The following is a 14910-nucleotide window of genomic DNA, read 5'->3' as shown; positions in this document are numbered from 1 at the left end:
GTTTCACTCTAACACCCAGGCTGGAGTGCAGTGGTGCTATCTCAGCTCACTGCAACCTCTGCCTCCTGGGCTCAAGCGATTCTTCTGCCTCAGCCTCCCAAGTGGCTGGGATTACAAGTGCCTGCCACCTCACCCAGCTCATTTTCTTGTGTTTTAGTAGAGATGGGCTTTCACTGTGTTGGCCAGGCAGGTTTCTAACTCCTGACCTCAGGTGATCTGCCTGCCTTGGCCTCCCGAAGTGCTGGGATTACAGGCATGAGCCAACGCACCTGGCCAGCTTTTCCTTATTTAATATAAATATTTTGTATTCTAAATGTATAGCTATATGAATATTTGTGGATTTCCTATTGACACTCTTTCTCCTCACTTTTACTCCAGCTTCTCTATTTCCTTGCATATTTTGAATTTTTGAATGTGAGCATCTACCATTGCACTATATCTGTGGGAATTCTCTAATATCTGGGTTGAAGTTTCATGCTTCAAAAAGGATTTTCTTTGCTTAAGGTATTGTAGACCATACAAAAAATAAAAACAAAACTTAAAATTAAAAAAATCACGAAATCCTATTAAGGCCAGTGTATTAGTTTACTAGGGTTGCCATAACAAAGTACCACAGTCTGGGTGACTTAAACAATAGAAATTATTTTCTCACAATTCTGGAGAATTCTCCACAGGCATTGAGATGTGACTACATGCTTTCCTCTTATCAACACTCTCTTATTCTCACACTTCAGATTGCTGCTGTGTTTTCCATCTCACTCTATTAGATGCACCTTCTCTCCATTTTCAAAAAAATTACTGAAATATTTTACCTGCCCTACTGCTACTCCATTATCCTTACCTTTTACTGTTGATTGCTTTTTAGTTCCATTACTACCATTTTAATGTGGATTATGAGGAGAAAAAAGGAATAAATATGTTTTTAGTCTTCCTCAACTGACAGGCCTTTAATTTTATAGACTAAAAGTAATACTGTAGAAAGTTTAGTAATAAACTTAAAGAATATGATTTTTAAAATATTTTGTAGATAATTAGGGCACGTATATTATTATATTGAAATTTTTTTAAGGTTGCAGTTTGAGTTTAACACAAAGAAGAATAGTGCAGAATTATACTGTTCTTCATATACAGAAACAAAAGTGGGACCTTTTGTTTCTTTTCTTTCCTGTCAGCATTATCTTGATTCATAAAGATGAAAGAGTCTGCATTTATGTCTTTTCTTATGGTCATTTTCTGTCACAAGTTCATGATATACTTCATGCCGAGGGTAACACCTGTCTTTGCCCTAATTTATAAAGATTGATCATAGTGTCATTAGAAGCAATGTCATATCATTGTGGAACAATTATCCTTTCCTCAAGGAAATTATTGTCCCAAGAGATTGACAATTAAGATAATAAAATGCAGGGCCATTTATTATTGCTATAGTGCTCTGACTAAAGAAAGTTGGCTGGGAATGTTTTATGAGCACTGAGATACTGGCCTAAAGTCAGTAATTTCCATATGATACTGACATTCCTTCAATGTCCAGAGAGCACAGTGCCCAGAAACCCCAGATCTACCCCAACTGTGTCAAAAGAAGTAGTACCCTGTAGAAGTAGTAGAATACTGTAACATCACAATGCCTGCTCAGCCCTGAGGATTCAAGTCCATGTCAATACTTCACTTGCTCGTGTCTCAACTCACACAACATTCCCCAACTCACCTCATACCTTCCTGTCTACCCATAGTTTCATCATGGCTTTTGATTTAAGTATTTATTGCAGCTAAACTTCATTTCCTTCTCCTTGTCTAACCTGAGTCAGTATTAATGACTAAATAATTAATTCAGTATCATGATAGATCAGTCACTCTGCCAGACAATTTAGATTTTTTTTTTTTTTTAGACAGAGCTCAGATAATGAAAAGCTTTTGAGGACAGATTTTGTATTCCAGGAACACAGATGGAGAACAGTCTTACCCTTGTATTTTCTCTCAAAGTGGTATTCATTCTAAAGTGACTGATCAAATGGGAGTTATCCATCACATAATTCTCCATGTAAACAACTAGCTGCCTGATTAAATTATCTTGAGGAAAGGAATGTGTCCCAATAAAAGTAATATTCCTTAGTCAACTTTGCCTTTAGAGATGGCCAAGTAATATAATTTTACCAATCGATTCAAATATTTTACGGGGATGTCTGTAAAAGTTTTGTTTTCCTGAATTATGTATGTATGTAGTCTCTATAATATATTTTTCTTTGTTGCTTTACCCTTTCTCTCTGTACTTAGAATGCTGGTTAAATAACTGAGCAATAATTGTGCCAGCCAGAAGATAAAAGCCTATGACAGGAATGACAGAATGAGAGGCTAGAAAGAATCTGTCTTTACAACTTCCTGGAACCTCTGAACAAGCCTTAGATTGCCTAGTACCAGGATTCTTCTTAAAACAAAAAGTAAATCTATTGTTAAAGCCTTGATTAAGTTAATACTCTGACATATGCAGGCAAAAGCAACCCCTAAAGTATACACCCTTAGTTCCTGGAGGAATCATTGCAGAAAGTAATTTCCCCCAGTTTCCTAGGTGAGCACACCAGCATTTAGCAATGCAGACATCTCTGCTGATCAGCACAAAGGGGCTGAGACTGGCATAACCAAATATTAGAAATGTTTGAATAATTAATATAGCAGAATCATTTGTCAAGATGGAACCTATGTAGAAGGAGAAAATAAAATCTGCCCAATAAAAGAAAAGGAAACAGGTCATGAGAGTGAAAGTACTTTGAGTAGCTCTGACCTCTGGACTGGGATTATTTGCAAACCTGGAGCTCTGAAGGTAGGAGACACGCTTGTGATATTTATACAGACGATAAGCCATGTACCCACTGCTCCAGCCCATGAGACTCTGAAAGATGATATCCCGAAGAGCCATGAGAGTGAGAAAAACCCACCTATTTGCTTAGAGGGTAGCGTATAGCAATAACTAATATGTGGTCTAATTTCAGACCTATTCATGCTATTAACTGCTCTAATGTAGTAGAGCAAGTTGGAGCTTATCAGAAAATTAAAGATCCAAAAGAGGAAGAGATAAGGAAGAACTTGCCGTGCAGTCCATAGTTTGAGCTTTCTCCACAGGGTGGTCCTGGGACTGATGGTGATGGCCTGGACCACGATGAGGAGACAGGTGGTGCAGATAGAAAGGCCTCGAGCAACCCTCCCTAAATAAATTGAAATTTTACAACCAACATTACCTAGGAAGTTTCTGAAACTAAAAACTGCAGTTATATTTCCGCTACTTGTAGTATAAATAATGATTACATTTGAGGAAGCCAAATGAGGAAGGATAAATTCTATGGGTTTTTTTTCTCAGAACCCATGACAAAAGTATATACATGTCCTACAAATATGAGGAAGTTTCCCACAAATCCGTGTCCAATAAGGAAAAGGAAGACTATTGCCTGGATGAGGTTACTCTAAATTATCTTCTGACATCATGGACAGAACTAGAAAAAAAATCTTTTGAGAAACACAAAGAAATAAAGATGACATGTTTCAGGTCTGTGGTTTTTCTCTGTGTTAATTTCAGAGAAAGAACAGTTTCAATTATGAAATATATAAGTGTACATGATTCTGTCCTAGCAAACCCCTCATCTCATTTTTTGATCTCTTTCTTCTTTTCTTCTTGCTGCCATTAATACAGAGATAACTACAATTTAAACATACACTCCATACTCATACACATTCACCTGCCTTTCCAAGAGATCCTTTTATGTATTCCTCATGTCTAAAATTTACATGACAATTTTTCCCCAGACAAAAGCTAAGCAAAGGGCAACATCACTTTGTCCATTTCTAAGCCATGATCCTGGATATTATCTTCCATGTCTCCTCCCTTTCATTATGTACATTTGATAAATTACCTTGCTCTAGTGGACTGCATTTGTGCCCCACCTCGATCCTCTTTTCCAGCCTGTAGACAGTCATCCCAAAGAATCACAGCTACTCCAAAGAATTGTACTTGGCCAAATGAGAGGAGTTTCACAGGAAAGGCCATGTGGCTTCCTCCTCTCCCCACACCCCGTGCATAGACTTAGGTCAATAACTAACACAGAAGTAGGGGAGTAGGAAAGTCCAGCCCCTTGCCTGAAGGTGGGACTAACTCCGTGGTAAAATTTGTCATCCCAATCTCCCATGTGGATGAGATCAGATGGAAGCTAATTATTTTTTCTCCTGCCTATCCTGTTTTTCTCTCCACTTCTCCTGAGAACACTTGTAGTGAATCCTTATAATTTTATGTTGCCTTGCCATCCATTTAAAATATAAGCCGGACCTTCTCATACTAGCAGGGTTCAGTCACCCTTGACACAGTTTGCAGCTGTATCTATCCCCTGCCTATGCCTAGTTCCTCAGTGTGGTTTCTCCAGATATCTGCTTTATACAACTGCTCCCTGGTGACCACCTCCTAATGGGACAGCTAAATGCAGCCTGTTTCACTGGCCCCACTGACCCTCACACCTCGCATAGACTGTATGGATATGCCCAGTGACCACCTTTCAGTCACTGTGATTTCATCTCCTGGAATTCTTTCCTACCTGCTTTAAACCCATCAATTGAAACTCTCCAAAAATAAAAATCTGTTTAGATAACACTCTGGACCCAATAAAGGCATTGGTCCACAGGTCCCTTTCTCTCTCTCCCTTCCTTTGCTCCCTGATCTTTGTATGTGGCCTCCAGGTGTACCATGTATCCCTCAGAGGTGTAAGAACCAAAACTTCTTAAACTTTCACATTGTGGTTGTGTCATTAAAGCCATGCCTGCAAGAAACAGGCATGTTTAGCACATGGTCTCCATGCATACCCTTCCCTTCTGAGGGGGCAGTATAGTTCCTCCTGTGAAGGAATATGCTGAAGTGAGTACAAGCACCTGAGACCTAAATTTCAAGTCAATATTTTTCTAGCCACAAGAGCATTGTTCTTGTGTCAGTTAGGAAAGTGGTAGGAAAAAAAAATTAGGGAAGAGAGGAGAACTTCTAATCATGTCTAGAAGAACTGACCTGGGAGTCCATGTTAAGGCTCCATGCCTCCAGCCTCGCATTCTGTAGGTCAGATGTTCAGTGGGCTTGGCTGGCTTTTCTGCTCCAGTTTGTTAGAAGGCTGAAGTCAAGGTGTTGGCTAATTTGAGATTTATCTGGAGGCTCTGAGGGGGAATCTGTTTCTAAGCTTAATTAGGCTGTTGACAGAATTCAGTTCCCTGTGTTGGTAGAACTGAAGTTCACTTTTTTCTTGCTATTAGCCAGGAACGTCTCTTATATCCTTTAGGCTGCCTGTATTCCTCATCATGTTGGCCACTTCTTCAAAGAATGAACAATGCATGAAGAATCTCTCTGACTTCTCTTTTTGTCTCATCTTTTTCTTCTAAACAGAGAAAGTTCTGTTTTTAAGAATTTATATGATTACATTGGGCTCATCCAGATTGTTTCTTTATGGTTAAACTAAGGTTATGAGTTTGGGGGCAGAATACCACAGAGGTAAAGTACCCTTCTCATCGCATCTGTTACAGACGGAATTGTCTATATGGGGGATTGTCTTTCCACAAAATTCATATATTGAAATCCCTACCTTCAATGTGATGGTATTTGAGGGCGGGGCCATTGGGAGGTAAGCATTTCTGGCATTAATATTTCAAATGTTGAGATGATTTTGCAAGATATTCCTCAATTTTATCCTTATTTAACATATTGTTCTCTGGATTTTTAGCAGACTCCTTGAAGAGACTTTTTCTTTCAACCCATTCAAATTATCTAAGTGGAGTTACAAGATCAATTTAATAAGGTTTAGAAGTAAGAGCAAGGTGGAAAGATACAACAGAGTGAGAAGAGAGAAGAGAGGGAAAGGGAGAGAGAGAGGGAGAGGGAAGGGTTGGCAGAGAAAGAATCAAAGTTGTCCAAAGAAGTTAATAAAAAGGGAGTCAAAAAGAGTCTGATGGTTGTTCTGTTCTCCTACTATGAAAGGTAAAATGAAATCTTATGAAAGCCTTAGTTCAGCAATCTAGACACATACATCAAGGCACAAATTCAAAGAATTAGAAGTGAAACAGGAATCTACTGGGAGTAAACAAATTTTGGTTCTAAGGAATGGATGCAGGAGTTTAAATACTAGTTTTAAATGCTAGGGTAAAATAGTTTTAAATCATAATCATAACCCCTCAAATCTAAGATGCTTTTTCCCCTTGACTATATTCATGCATTTGTTATATGTATACATAATAATTTGGTTTCACAATTATTTTCAGCTGCTTTTCAGTTAAAACCAGTTTGTTTTCATGATCATGTTGATAGCTTCATAACAGTCAATAGAGTGGTCATATAATTTCCCTTTTGGTCATTGTTCTATTTTAAAAATTTTGATTTTAAGATAATTAATTGGCTAAGGCTTGGCACCCCTTACAGATTAATTTTAGCAACTGATAATTTTAAAAATTAAGATATAGTTGACAAAAATTGTATATATTTATGGTATTACAATACGATGTTTTGGTATATGCATGCCTTGTGAAATGGTTAAAAGTAACTGACAATTTTGTTTTCAAATTTGTTGCTTCTTTTCACAATGTTACTGCTAAAGCTCAAGTCATCTAGATTCTCTGGTATAAATGTACAATCTGGTTCCACAATTATTGTAGTATTTTACATTTACATAATAATAGAGTATAGGTTATATATGTATAAATATCTGAGATCTCTATGTAGGAGAATATTTGAAGATTCTTCCCCAAAATTTCAAATAGTTTTCCAATTACATTGTCTTTTGTTTTAAACCTATTATCTTTAAAATTATTTAAAGTTTTCCAAACTTTTCTTTTAAAAAACCAAACGTTTTCATGTACCTGTTTCCTATTTGTACGTTGTCTTTGGAAAAATGTTTAGTCAAGTCCTTTGCCCATTTTTAAATTAGGTTATTTGTTTGTGTTTGCTATTGAGTTGTATGAGTTCCTTATATATTTTAATATTAACCCCCTGTATGGTTTGCAAATAGTTTCTCCTATTCTGTAGGTTGCCTTTTCATATTATTGATTGTTTCCTTTGATGTGCAGAAACTTTTCAGTTTGATGTAGTCTCATTTGTTTATTTTTGCTTTTATTGCCAATACTTTTGGTGTCATTTCCATAAAATTGTCAAGATCAATGTCAAGGAGCTCTTCCCCTGTTTTTTTCTCGTAGTTTTACAGTTTCAAGTCTCATATTTACATCCTTAACCCATTTTGAGTTGATTTTTGTGTATGGTGTAAGAGACAAATTTTGTTCTTTTGCATATAGTTATCCAGTTTTCCTAACAACATATATTTGAAGAAATTATATTTTCCCAGTCAGAAAAATGCAAATCAAAACCATAATGAGATATTACCTCACATTTGTTTGCATGGCTATCAAAAAGTGAAATGACAATGAGTGTTGGTGAGGATGTCAAGAGAACCTCTGTACAGTGCTGGTGGGAATGTAAATTGGTACAGCCACTATGGAAACAGTATAGAGACAGTATAGAGACTCTTCAAAAAATTAAAAATAAAACTACCATATGATCCAGCAATTCCACCACTGGGCAGATATCCAAACAAAAAGAAATCTTTATATCAAAGAGATATCTGCACTCCCAAATTCATTGCAGCATTATTCACAACAGTCAAGATTGGAAAACAACCTAAGTATCAATTTACATATATATAATGGAATATTATTTAATATTTAAAAAGAAGGAAATCCTGCCACATGTGACAACATAGATGAACCTAGAGAACCTTCTGCTAGGTGAAATAAGCCAGACACAGAAAGATAAATACTGCATGATCTCATTTAGATGTGGAATTTAAAGAAGCTGAATTCATAGAAATAGAGAGTAGAATAGTGGTTGCTGAGGGCTGAGGAGAGGGGACAATGGGGAATTTCAGTCAAGGAGTACAAACTTTTAGTTATTAGATGAATAACTTCTGGAGATCTAATGTACAGCAGGATGATTGTAGTTCATAATGTGTTATATACTTGAAATTTGCCAAGAAAGTAGACCTTACATGTTCTCACCACACACACAAAAAGGTAACTGTGTGATTTCATGGGTATGTTAATTAGCTTGATTGTGGTAATCACTTCAAAATGTATACTTATACCAAAACCTCATGGTGCACATCTTAAATATATACAACTTTTACTTGTCAGTTTTACCACAATAAAGCTATAGAAAAATTAAAAAACAAAATTTTATTATGGCAGTATTAAAACACACTGAGAATTAGAGAGAATTGTAAAAAATAAAAATAAAAATCTGCAAACTCATCTCAGTTTCAATAGTACCTTATATTATCTGACCTCACCCATAGTTCTCCTCCCTGCCTACTTTTTCCAATTCCTTTCTTTGGGAAAATATTCTATAATTAAGAAACTGAAACTCAACAGGACCTTCTCCACATCCTCTAGAGCAGTTACCACCTACAAATCTCATAGTCCTGCTAGCAAATATATAGAGTCTGGTTATTTTATGATGAAGAGAAAAACCAACTGCGTTGAAGGAAAAGGAAATCTGAACATATTACTCTTTGATGAAACACTTGGCTTCACAGAAATAATGAGTGATCTGTGGAAAGCCAATATTTTCCTCTCAGATGAAGGTATCATTGTTATGGTCTCACTTTTGGTAAAAATAATATGTGGGTGGCATTTTTATTGTAATGCAATAAGGCTACATGCTTTTATACCTACGGATGGTGATTCCGGCTGATTGCAGTGTTCCTTTACGAATTCCCATTCATTTTACATCTTCCTCCCTCATTTTTTTTAACCAAGGACTCACTTCACAGCCAAACTCCCTCATTTTTGTACGCTAGATGACTTATCCTTGCCATTTCTCTCTACTAACATCTTTTATGCTTGTCCAAAGAGCAACTGCCAGAGAGCTTTGTCTTATATTCCTTATGCGTTGTATATGACATATACTTTAACTCATTCATTCATTTTCACATTTATTCAGTAATTACTTCTAGAAGGTGGGAGATTGGGCCCCCATGATGTCATGATGAACAAAACGTTGCTGCCCTTCTCAGTCTCAGAGACTAATGAGGGGCTTTAAATCTAAAACAAGTCACCACCAGTGTTAGGAGGGTTTGCTGAGGCATTGGGAGAGCAGTGGCAACATGTAGTTTCTCATACTTCTCATACTAGCAGGGCTCAGTCACCCTTGACACAATTTCCAGTTCTATCTATCCCCTCTACATGTAAGAAGAAATTGGCCTTTTTAAGTTCTGGAGAGCAGGAAGGGAGAGAATGGAAGCTAAGATTCCCTAGAGCACATTATGTGACCCAGAGAGGAAAATGTCCAACACAGCTGGCCTTTCTGAGCATGGACCTGGTATCATCACCCACTGTCACCTCCCTGTCTTCTATTATGGCCTTGATAAGGTTTGGATTTGTGTCCCCACCCAAATCTCATGCCAAATTGTCATCCCCAATGTCGAAGGTAGGGCCTGGTGGGAGGTGATTGGATCATAGGGGTGGTTTCTCATGGTTTAACACCAGCCCCCTCGGTGCTGTCCTGGGGAGAGTGACTTATCCCAAGATCTGGTTGTTTAAAAGTGTGCAGCACCACCCCGCTCTCTTCCTCATGCTCTGGCCACATAAGAAGTGCCTGCTTCCCTTCGCCTTCCGCCAGTTTTATGTTTCCTGAGGCCTCCCCAAAAGCGGAGCCAATGCTGCCTTGATTCCTGTACAGCCTGCGAAACCGTGAGCTGATTAAACCTCATTTCTTTATAAATTACCCAGTCTCAGGTATTTCTTTATAGCAGTGAGAGAACGGACTAATCCAGATGTGCAGATTTTTCCTTGGAGAATTTGTCAAGTTTCTTACTTTCCTCTGTTTGATAAGCCCAGAAGTCTATATAATGCTCTCCCTCTCAACAAGACGTGCGTGGTCCCTGCTCCATAAGCCGTCACTCACCTAAGTGCTCTGAGGAACACTGCCACCCACCACGGGAAAGAGGGGAGATTGAGAAACGTGGGCATCGATCCTTGGCTTTGCCACACTCACGTCTACCATTTGGGTTATCCCCACCCCCACACCTGTTTTATCCGTTAGTAATTCAAAAACATGGACACCGTGCCCCACCAGCACTTAAGGGACAAACTCCAGTCGGAGCCTCTTGCCTGATCCAGACTCATCTCAGCTCTACCCAACCCTGTCTGCACCCTAGGGGCCTTGGAGTCTTTTTTTTTTTTTTTTTTTTTTCTTGAGACAGTGTCTCTGTCACCCAGGCTGGAGTGTCTCAGCTCACTTATAGCCTCGACCTCCCGGTTCTGGGTTCAAGCAATCCTCCCACTTCGGCCTCCCGAGTAGCTGGGATTGATTACAGGAGAGTGCCACTGCGCCAAGCTAATTTAAAAAAAAAAAAAAAAAGATAGAGAAGGGGATCTCACCTAGGCTGATACGGGGCTTGGAGTCTTTATAAGGAGGACTTATCCAAGGACAAGGTGAATCCATTGCTCTGTCCATAGGAGGGTGGGGAAAAATTGAAGGTGGCGGCGAGAAAGCTCTGATTCACCAGTTTCACGTTCCTGATTGTACGGAGGCGCCTGGAGCAGATGGGTCCCAGCTGCGGAGGACGTTGCTAACGTCCTCACAGTCCCCAAACTCTCTATTTCCTTGTTATTAAAACAAACGTGGTTGTGATGTGGTTGTTACCCATGTGCCGGAGGGTGGAGGCTTCCAGTGGCTGTCGTCAAGGTTCTCTGACCACTCAGTTTCCAGGAGATTCAGATGTGCTCCAAGCACTCCTGCTAGGCCCTAGCAGGCTTGGGTGAGCTGTAGAGCCCCTTTAAGATTCACACTCCCAGAACATGGCTCTTGAGACTTTCCACTTGTGTTACAAAAAAAAAATGTGAAACATACATTCAAACCGAATAGCATAATGTCCTACTATAAGCAAGGATCTACTATTCAGTGTCAGTCATTAACATGTCAAGCCTCCTTTTCTCCCCACCATACCTTCAGTATATATAATTTCATTCCACTAGTAAATACTTCAGGATACATTGCTAACAAAGATATTTTTTAAATACTAAAACACAGTAACAACTATGCAAATATCACACCCATCAATGATACTAATTCTTTGATAACATCTAATACTGAACAATTCTTCAGTAGTCCTTGTTCAAATTCCCCTGATTATCTTGACTTCTTATTATTAACTGCTTATGATTTATCTGGAATAAGTCCCCAATAAAATCCAATGCTGTATTCTTTTCAAGTATCTCTTCTTAAGTCTCTTGCTATCTATAAAATTATCACTCTCCCCCAACTTTGTTTTTAATTTTTAAATTATTTATTTATTTATTTATTTTTGAGACAGAGTTTCACTCTTGTCGTCCAGACTGGAGTGCAATGGTGTGTTCTCGGCTCACCGCAACCTCCACATTTCGGGTTCAAGCGATTCTCCTGCTGGAATTACAGGCATCTGCCACCACACCCGGCTAATTTTTTTTAAATATATTTTTAGTAGAGATGGGATTTTACCATGTTGGCCAGGCTGGTCTCGAACTCCTGACCTCAGGTGATCTGCCTGACTTGGCCTCCCAAAATGCTGGGATTATAGGCATGAGCCACTGCGCCCAGCCATTCTCCTCTTTTTAAAAAATCTCATGACATTTAATTTCTTAAGAAATCAGAATATTTGTGCAATATAATTTTTTATATCTGAATCTTTATCCATTCCCATGGTGTCATTAAACATGCTGTTTCCCCCATATATTCCGTAAATTCACAACTAGATGTGTAAGCTTGATTAGATTCCATATGATGTTTTGGTTTTGGCCAGATCCAGATGTGAAGTTGGCAAATTTTCCACTAGAGGCTCTAAAATAAGTAATCCAATTATGATTGACATGACTATGGCAGTACAGGATGTTTTATGGAGAAATGAACATTCTGAAATAGATTTTAGAGCAAGATAGGATTTAGAGCAAAACCATGCACACTGCAGAAAACAATTCAGAAACAGTTCCCAGATTGTTTGTGATTCCAGCTAGATGTAAGTGGATTTTAAAGGTATAGGACCAAGGTAAAAGGAATATAAAGTTGGATCAGGTCAGATTTATTGATATGGGAACACTAAGCAGAGATTATGAATTCAATTTAGCTTGAGGGGTTAGGAATGGCTGTAAATATTGCTACGTTAGCTGATTGAAAAAGGGACCCAAATTGGCCTGCAATAAATGAAGCCGAAATGTCAAAACCTCCTTAGTATACTGTAGAGGGACTTATCTAAAGCCTATGAGTGATTGAAATGCTAAAGATAATTTATGGTGTAAAGTCTGCTCATCCAAACCAGGAGACTATAGCTGTGACGAATTCATGAGGATAGCCCCAGCACCCTAGTAGAGCTCTGTGGTGGATCTTCCCTCTTAGATGGAATCCCTAAACACAATGGGATGATTTGATCCTAAGGTGACAGGGGCCAAGAGGAGGCACTTAACCACCAAAGACAAGGTGAATATGGTTACTATAATGATGAGTAAGACCCAGAGAGATCTTTGGCACTCACCAGTTGATCATGGTGTCTGTAGACCTGAAGTGTATGAGAGGTCTACTGAAGTTTTGTTTGATCTGTAGAAAGAGAACATCCTAATCTAGTAAACAGAAATCTGATTTGAAACATTAGAACAGATAATCAAACAATTCCCAGATTTATCACAATTCCTGTGATTTAAATCAATTCACAGATGTGTAACCTCTTGAATGAAGGGGAAGCCAGGTCCCCATCTCAGCTACACTGCCAAAAATGTGTACTGATAATCTACCTTCCACCATTCCACAAAGGGACCAGCAGTCATTTACTAGGATACCATGTAGTAGGAAAGGAAGCTCAATTGGACTTTTCAGACATTAATGGACACCAGCTCTGAACTGACATGAATTCCTGGAAACCTGAAATGTCACTGTGAACCACTAGAGTAGGGATTTAATAAGGTCAGGTAATCAGTGCAGTTTTGTCTCAGCTTCATGATTTCTTACGAAAAATCCAATGTCATTTGAGAACCTTTGTTTTCTTACAGGTAATCTCTTGTTTCTCTCAGGCCACTTTCAAGGTTTTTTTCTTTGTTATATGATTCAGTTTTAATATGTCATTCTTACTATTATTTCCAGATCCTTACATTTTTTCCTTTTGAGTCAAATGCCAACACTTACTTTGGCTTATTTTCTATGCTAGATTCATTTTGAAAAACGATGCAATCATATCTTTAATAAATAAAACACTACAGAAATATACGAAATGAGATTTATGAAATTCTATGTACTGTGACTCTATTTTCTTTGTTTCTGCCAACACTTACAGTCTCTTTTGCATCCAGAGATTGTTCATGGATATAATAACAAATTAAATATATATTCCACATTTTTTGAATACTATTACTCTTGCATTGCTTCTCTTTTGTTAATTACATTTACAGCTTAGATATCATTCTGATACCGAAGAGGGGCAAGGAAGTATAGAATGAGACCACCACTTCTCCTGCTGTCTTTCCCAGTTTTTCCCCATCTCCACTTTTCCCTAGTTTATAAGACAGGAGAAGAGGGAGAAAGCAAAAAGTTGGAAAGAAACAGAAGTAAGATAAATAGCCAGACAACCTTGGCACCACCACCCGGCCCTAGGAGTTAAACAAAGTAATAATAATAACATCAACCCCTGGCCTAAACTACTTGTGCTATCTGTAAATTCCAGACACTGTATGAAAAAAAAAAAAGCATTGTAAAACGTTTTGTTCTGTTAGCTGATGCATGTAGCCCCCAGTCACGTTTTCCACGCTTGCTTGATTTATCATGACCCTTTTACCTGGATCCCTTAAAGTTGTAAGCCTTTAAAAAGGCCACATATTTCTTCTTCCAGGAGCTGTGCTCTTAAGACTCGAGTCTGCCGACGCTCCCGGCCGAATAAAAAACCTTTTCCTTCTTTAATCCGGTGTCTGAGGAGTTTTGTCTGCGGCTCGTCCTGCTACAGAAGTGCTGGGAGGAGACGGGCGGGTCCCCGACAAGGGTTCCATCCCGGGCCTGTTCCCACAGACCTAGGGGAGGACAGGCACTCCTACTTTTGCACCCAAATATTATCTTTCCCAAGACCCTCCTGGCCCGCCACGCCCCTATCCTGGACCTATAAAAACCCCAACACCCTAGCAGGCAGACACACAAGCGGCTGGACATCGAGACAAACACATTTGCAGAGGAACACACAAGCACCTGGATGTGGAGAGGGTGTTGAGAGCACACTGACAGGTACTGGCAAGCCGGCAGGCCATCGACCAACCAGCAGAAGGACGTGGAGTTTGGTCAGGGCGGTGGGAGGAGAGCCGGGGCTGCTGAGCGGCAGGAATCCGGGGAAAACCTTCCCACTCCATCCCCCATCTGCTGAAAGCTACCTCCACTCAATAGAACCTTGCACTCATTCTCTAAGCCCAGGTGTGATCTGATTCTTCCAATATACCAAGGCAAAAACCCGGGATCCAGAAAGTCCTCTGTCCTTGCGACAAAGTAGAGGGTCTAATTGAGCTGGTTAACATAAGCCACTTATAGGCAGCAAAACTGAAAGAGCACAGGGCGCACGCCCACTGGGGCTTCAGGAACTGTAAACTTCCACCCCTAGGCGCTGCAGTGGGGTTAGAGGCCCACAACCTGTCCGTCTGTATGCTCCCCTAGAGGTTTGAGCAGCAGGGCACTGAAGAAGCGAGCCACTCTCCCTGTTGAATGCCCTATGAAGAGAACAAGGGAACTTTTCCTGTTTCAATTCCATGTCAGTGCATTTTGAACTTACTCATTCTTTCATATATTCTATAAAATTCCTTTGTATAAATGGATACTTAATGACTATTTTTTCAAATAGCCAGAAAACTAGCTCATTT

The 14910-nt window shown here is 39.2% G+C and overlaps 1 long non-coding RNA gene across 1 annotated transcript in view; it reads right to left on the bottom strand.

Moving 5' to 3' along the window:
• Positions 1 to 14910, bottom strand: part of LOC108520547 (uncharacterized) — a 35899-nt gene that overhangs the window by 4226 nt on the left and 16763 nt on the right. The window contains exon 3 of the long non-coding RNA XR_001882933.1: positions 10435 to 10874. This is a non-coding gene — a long non-coding RNA (uncharacterized LOC108520547). The remainder of the gene's footprint in view (positions 1 to 10434; positions 10875 to 14910) is intronic.

Source organism: Rhinopithecus bieti, unplaced genomic scaffold, assembly GCF_001698545.2.
Source record: "Rhinopithecus bieti isolate Rb0 unplaced genomic scaffold, ASM169854v2 scaffold_51227, whole genome shotgun sequence".
NCBI lineage: Eukaryota > Metazoa > Chordata > Mammalia > Primates > Cercopithecidae > Rhinopithecus > Rhinopithecus bieti.
This window is presented reverse-complemented; position numbering and strand designations above follow the sequence as displayed.